The sequence below is a fragment of the Schistocerca serialis genome, chromosome 5 (assembly GCF_023864345.2).
Source record: "Schistocerca serialis cubense isolate TAMUIC-IGC-003099 chromosome 5, iqSchSeri2.2, whole genome shotgun sequence".
Lineage (NCBI taxonomy): Eukaryota > Metazoa > Arthropoda > Insecta > Orthoptera > Acrididae > Schistocerca > Schistocerca serialis.
Genome location: NC_064642.1, coordinates 622069193 through 622076783, shown reverse-complemented (window position 1 = coordinate 622076783; position 7591 = coordinate 622069193).

The following is a 7591-nucleotide window of genomic DNA, read 5'->3' as shown; positions in this document are numbered from 1 at the left end:
GTTCCTGAAGGATGGGAACGGGACATGGTGGCCAGGCCTCGGGTTGCGACACCTGCCCACTTTACCCCTACCTCTCCCTTTGGGCGCTGGGTAGGTTCCTTTGATTCATAATCGAAAGGTCTTTGGTTGCGGTCTCGAATAGTGTATTTCGATTAATAATCAACATTGGCGGCCGAAGACTTCCGGCATAAGAAGTCACCCTCATTCTGCCAGCGGCCTTATCAAAATGGCGGAGGAGCGGACAGATGTTCAGGGCACTCTCTTGGCCTAGGGATGGGAAACTGCCCCTAAAGGCGGAAGAATCAGCAATGATAAACGGCATGAGGACGCAGAAGGCAATGGTTACTACTTCATTAAATACACATAACGTGTATCCACAGGACATGTGATGATCTCACCATTGGCAAAAGATTCCAGAATACTCTCCCTTTCGTTTCTCCAGGAAGGGACTGCCACGGGGGAGGTGACCACGAAAAAAGGATTGAATAATCAACGAAGATTAGCATACTAGAAGGCAGTGCACAGAATGACAGAAGCTTGAATGTGGTACGGAAGCTAGAAAGTCTTAAAAGGGAAATGCAAAGTCTCAGTCTAGATATAGCAGAGGTCAGTGAAGTGAAATGGAAAGAAGACAAAGATGACTAGTTAGATGAGTGCAGGGTAATGCCAACAACAGCACAAAATGGTATGATGGGAATAGGATTCTTTATGAACGGGAAGATAGGGTAGAGGGTGTGGTACTGTGAACGGTTCAGTAATAAGGTTATTCTCATCAGAATCGACAGAAAACCAACACCGACTACGATAGTTCACGTATACATACCGACATCGCAGGCTGAAGATGAAGAGATGGAGAAAGTATATGAGGATATTGAAAGTGTAATACAATATGCAGAAGGAGATGAAAATATAATAGTCATGGGGAGCTGAAATGCAGTAGTAAGGGAAAGTGTAGAAGAACAAGTTACTGAGGAATATTAGTTTGGGACAATGAGTAAGAGAGAGGAAAGACCAACTGAGTTCTGTAATAAATTTCAGCTAGTAATACCGAATACTCTGTTCAAGAATCACAATAGGAGGAGGTATACTTGGAGAAGGCTGGCTTATACAGGACGATTTCAATTAGGTTACATCGTGGTCAGAGGTTCCGATATCAGTTACTGGATTGTAAGGTGTACGTAGGAGTAGATATAGACTAAGATCGCAATATACTAGTGATGAATAGCAGTGTGAAGTTTAAGAGGTTAGTCGGGAAGAATCAGTACGCAAAGAGGTGGGATACGGAAGTACCAAGGAATGACGAGATACGCAATAGATCAATAAAGAATAATCCAGTAGGCAGTACAGTTGAAGAGGAATGTGCATCTCTAAAAAGGGCAATCACTTAAGTAGGAAGGAAAAACACAAGTGTAAAGAAGGTAACTGCAAAGAAACCGTGGATAGCAGAAGAAATACTACAGTTGATCGATGAAAGAAGGAAGTACAAAATGTTCTGGGAAATTCGGGAATACAGACATACACGTCTCTTAGAAATGAAATAAATAGGAAGTGCTAAACGCTAAGACGAAATAGCTGCATGAAAAATGTAAAGAAATCGAAAACGAAATGGTAGTCGGAAGGACAGACTCAGCACACAGTAAAGTAAAAGCAACCTTTGGTTACATTAAAATCAAGGATGGTAACACTAAGATTGCAAAGGGAATTCCACTGTTAAATGCAGAGGAGAGAGCGGATAGGTGGAAAGAATACGCCGAAAGTCTGTATGAGGAGGAGGATTTGTCTGATATGATAGAAGAAGAAACAGAAGTCGATGTAGAAGGGATAGGGTATCCAGTATTAGAACCAAAATTTAAAAGAGCTTTGGAGAACTTAAGATGAAATAAGGCAGAAGGGATCCATAACATCCCATCAAAATTTCGAAAACATTAGGGGAAGCGGCACTAAAACGACTGTTCACATTGGTGCTAGAACGTATGAGTCTGGCAATACACCGTCTGACTTTAGAAAAAATATCAGCCACACAACTCCGAAGACTACAAGAGCTGACAAATACGAGAATCGCAGCAAAATCAACTTAATAGCTCACGCATCCAAGTTGCTGACAAGAATAATATACAGAAGGATGGAAAACAGAACTGAGGATGTGTTAGATGACGATCAGTTTGGCTTTAGGAAGGCATATCTGACGCTGTGGTTGACAGTGGAAACAAGAGAAGAAAAATCAAGACACGTCCATAGGATTTGTCGACCTAGAAGAAGCGTTCGACAATGTAAAATGGTGCAAGATGTTCGAAATTGCCGGCCGTGCGGTTCTAGGCGCTACAGTCTGGAACCGCGTGACCGCTACGGTCACAGGTTCGAATCCTGCCTCGGGCATGGATGTGTGTGATGTCCTTAGGTTAGTTAGCTTTAAGTAGTTCTAAGTTCTAGGGGACTGATGACCTCAGAAGTTAAGTCCCATAGTGCTCAGAGCAATTTGAACCACTTTTTTGTTCGAAATTCTGAGGAAAACAATGGTAAGCCATAGGGAGAGACGAGTAATATACTATATGTAGAAGATCCACAAGGGAATAGTAAGAGTGGATGACCAAGATCGAAATGCTCGGATTAAGAAGGGTGTAAGACAAGGATGTAGTATTTCGCCCCTACTGTTCGATCTGTACGTCGAAGGAGCAATGATGGAAATGAAGGAAAGGATCAGGAGTGGAATTACAGTTCAAGGTGAAAGGATAACAATGATACGATTCGCTGGTGACATTGCTATCCTGGGTGAAAGTGAAGAAGAATTACAAGGTCTCCTGAATGGATTGAATATTGGAATGAGTATAGAATATGAAACGGGAGTAAATCGAAGAAAGAAGAATGTAACAAGAAGTAGGAGAAATGAGAAGAGCGCCAAACTTAACATCAGGATTGATGGTCATGAAGCAGATGAAGTTAAGGAATTCTGCTACCTAGGCCGCAAAATAACGAATGACGGACGGAGTAAGGAGGATTTCAAAAGCAGAGTCGCACTGGCAAAAAGGACATTTTTGGCCAAGAGAAATCTACTAGTATCAAACATAGACCATAATTTGAGGAAGAAATTTCTGAGAATATACATTTGGAACGCAGAGTTGGGAAAACCGGAACTGGAGAGAATCAAAACATTTGAGATATGGTGTTACAGACGAATGTAGAAAATTAGGTGGACTGATGAAGTAAGTAACGAGGAGGTTCTGCGCCGAATCGGAGAGGAAAAGAATATGTGGAAAACACTGATAAGGAGAAGGGTCGCGATGGTACGACATCTGTTAAGACATCACGGAATGATTTCCATGGTACTAGGGGGAGTGGTAGAGGGCATAAACTGTAGAGGGAGACAGAGATTGGAATAGATTGAGCAGATAACTAAGGACGTAGGTTGCAAGTGCTGGTCTGAGTTGAAGAGGTTGGCACAGGAGAGAAACTCGTGGCGGGCGGCATCAAACCAGTAAGAAGACTGATGATTCAAAACAAAAAATAAAATAAAATCTGAAAGTAATGTTCGATCGGGCCCGAAGTGGAAACCACTCTGAAAATCAAAAATGTTTTATTTACAACTGTTCGCTACACCTTGCAGCTACTTCTCTGAGCCGTGTGCGAATCGACCTGTCGCCCCAGGCTCCCGTGCGCACTTGTCTTTGGTCTTTGGCTAGAGGGCGTCCACGGGCGGCTTCTGAAAGGTGCCTGGCGAGCTAGCTCGCTCGCAGTCGGTCCGGCGAGGGCGCACGCAGTGCTTAGAAGGGAAGCTCGTGGGGCTTGCGGAGCACCTGTGTTGGGGGCTGCGCCTTTGACGACGGCCGCGTATGCCGCGCGCCCCCGCAGCGCAGGCAGAACTGGAAGAGGGGCCTTTTCCACCGCAGCGTAAGGACTGGTCCTGCAAACCGCCGATTACGCCAGAGTTCTACTCCATGTGCCGCCGTGAGACCACAAGCTGCTTGTTTACGTCTCTCCATTAATAGGCAGAGAGAAGTTTTTGAGGTGGTTGCTTGCAATTAGCAGCGCAGCAGCGCTGTCCTGCTATACTAGTAGAGTGTCTTGCAAGGTAATGCTCGTCAAGCGGGCAAGCCTCTGATACAAACCGAAACCCGCTAATTATCACCACGCTATTTATATCACCTGATTTGTTTTACAAGGTTCAGGCTCCCTTGTTAAGGCTTCCTTCTCAGTAATGGCTTGCTGTTTATTGTTGGTGAGACAAGTGAATAAGCACATATGATCTTATATTCAGTAAATTTTGCCGCTGTGAACAGCGTAAAGCTGTGGCATGAGTTTCAACTCTCCACCTGTTCCTTGTGGACGTTCCTCGTGGAAATTGCCTAACCTCGGCTGCCTAAGCCATTAATGGGTTTGTTTTATTAAACCCGGTTGAGCGTATTTTGCAAAGAAAAATTTTATGCTTCTTGGAAATGCAGCAAAATTGTGTTAACTTATTGTAGTTCTCTGTTACATCACCTGGTACCATGAATTTATCTTGTCCTTTCTTATATTGTGAACCTGAGTCGTACTCAAGTACTGAAGAAAGAGAGCAGCTAATTCCTAAATCTAATCCCCAGAGCCTGAATTTCGGCTCGCAGGTTCGAATCCTGCAGTTGCCGTGCTAGATTGTGTGCGTTAATTTTATTCTGTTTGTAATAGTAGACTTGTGCATGTTTTAAGTAATAAATAATAAAATGAAAAATAAATAAAAAGTAATAATGACTAAAAATAATAAAAATAAAAAAGAGTTTCAAATTTATAAGACGAATGCTGGCGCTCCCCTGTTTCCAGTGATTTACAACCATTTAATTTTGATTAATTGGCTGTATTCTTGTGGAGAGTCACGAGTTCTACCACCCAGTGCAAATTGCTTACAAACCGAGAGATTGATCAGAGTATTTTGTAAAGGTTTCACCTCCAAATTCCTTATTGCAGATTTTGTATATTCCTTTCCTTAAAACATTTTTAACTTGATTTGAATGTCACAGGATGTGCCCAGTTAAAGTTCGTTTGGTGTTACTGTGAGTTTATATAAATCATTTCGAGCACTGTTAAAAAGTTTTAAGTGCTATTTGATTTTATTTAAAGGCCTACACTGTTACGATTGTGTAATTTTACTCTCAAATGCTCACTGGTGTATAGTATACATGGTAAATTTTACCCATCTAAGTCTTTGCATTGCAGTGATCTCAGTATGAAAATATTTAATTACAACTTTTGATTTGGGGTCACACTTTAAGTTTGCTAATTTGGTGAATTATGTAGAATTTCGTAATTTTAAAAAACTGTAGTTCAATTGTGTATTAACGAATGATATTAAATCCCCATTTCCCCAGGCCTTCCTTGTCCTCTTTACTAGTGACGTATTGAGGCGTCTCATACTTTACATACTCGCTGCTTTGACTTAGAAATCTGTCTTAGCTTTGCACTGTCTTTCCAATACCCTAGTCATAGAAGGCAGCCGCCTGTTCTTTCAGCCAATTCTCTACGCTGATCTACAGCTCGTTGTCTGCGACAAAATGTTATTTCTCCAGCGGTTCATGAGAGCAGAGATGTCAACTCAGGGGCAACCAGTTACGAGCTGTATTGTGGGCGATAAAACATTTCAAACCAAAAATACTGCAACAGCATCTTCTTTTCCCTAGCAGAGTGCGGCCCAGAACTTTCATTAAGAAGGAAACGCACTACTGTTATATTATGTGAGCTGCATGACACCAGGCGAGATCTCTTACCAGGCCCTCACACTTGCCGGTTAACACTACGCTGAAGAGCCAAAGAAACTGTTACACCACCTTAACATCGTGTAGGACCCCCGCGAGCACGCAGAACTGCCGCAGCACGACGTGGCATGAAATCGACTAATGTCTGAACTAGTGCTGGAGGGGACTGACACCATGAATCCTGCAGGGATGTCCATAAATCCCTAAGAATACAAGAAGATCCCTTCTGATCATCACGTTGCAAGGCATCGCAGGTATGCTCAGTAATGTTCATGCGTGGAGAGTTTGGTGGCCAGCGGAAGTGTTTAAACTCAGAAGAGCGTTCCTGGAGCTATTCTTTACCAATTCTGGACGTGTGGTGTGTCGAATTGTTCTGCTACAATTGCCCATCGGAATGCACGATGGATATGAATGCATGCAGGTGATCAGACAGGATGCTTACATACGTTTCACCTGTCTGAATCGTATTTAGACGCATCAGCGGTCCCGTATCACTCCAACTGCACACGCCCCACACCATTACAGAGCCTACACCAGCTTCAACAGTCCCTTGCTGACGTGCAGGGTCCATGGATTCATGAGATTGTCCCCATACCCGTACACGTCCATCCGCTCGACACAATTTGAAACTAGACTCGTCCGACCAGGAAACATGACGTCTTAACATGTGTTCTACCATCCTGTCCATCCTTTCAGTTTTCCCCACATGTTGCACTCTTCACAGAATCTTATCAGTCCACCTAATTTTGAATATCCTTCCATTGCAGCACGTCTCAAACCGGTTCCCCCGCAGTCCATCCTTCTCTAACATACGACGCTGAGCTCCAAGCGTGCATTGTCAGAAACATCTTCCTGAAATTAAGGCTGATGTCTCGTAACTTGCAGACTTCTCTTGGCCAGGAATAGCCTCTTTGCGTGTGCTAGTCTGCTTTTTATGTCTTCCTTAGTTAGTGTGTCACGTGTTTTTTTGTTTGCAAGGTAGTATAATTACTTATTTTCATCTACTTCGTAGTCAATTTTGATGTTAAGTTAGTCGCTGATCTCATTTCTGCTACTCCTCATGCTTTCGTCTTTCTACGGTTTAGAATAAATCCTAATTCTGCACTCATTAAACTGAATGACTTTTGTTTCCTCCAAGGATAACAAAAGGCTTGGCCCTTAGACTACCTGTTGTGGAAAACAACGACCATCTTCAGGTCTGTTTCATACCACGTCCTAATATAATGAAGCCATAATGATATTGTATTAGGACATGTTACGAAACAGATCTTAAAATGGACATTGCAGACCGAAACCGGTACTATAAGTACCAGAGGCTTTGTGATCATAGGGGGAAATAAAAGAAATTCATTCTACACTTCCTAGATCATTGTTTTAATCTGCGACTATATCGCAACACGTTCATTCAATTCAACAAGTCCTGTAAGTCTTCTTCACGTTTACGGGGGATAGCAATACCATCGGCGTATCTTGTGATTGAAATACTTTCAAACTGAAGTTTAATCCTACTCCTGAACATTTTTTTGTTTTAGTCATTGCTTCTTCGATGTATAGTCCGAATAGCAGTGGCGCAACACTACTCCCTACTCTTATCGTCTTTGCAATCCGCGTATTTCGCTCTTGGTCTTGCATCCTTTTTGTTCCCTCTTGTTCGTTGCACATATTGCATTTTATCTGCCTTTTCCTATAGTGTACTTCCATTTTTTTTCAGCATTCCGAACGCCTTGCAACATTTTATATTTGGACCGTTCAAGCACCCTTGAACGGTAAAAGCGAACCTGGCAAAAATTTTATAACTTATTAATGAAATGGAACAAAGATCAGAAAAAATCCATCAATGTCGACGTTATTAGAGACGGCACACAAACGCG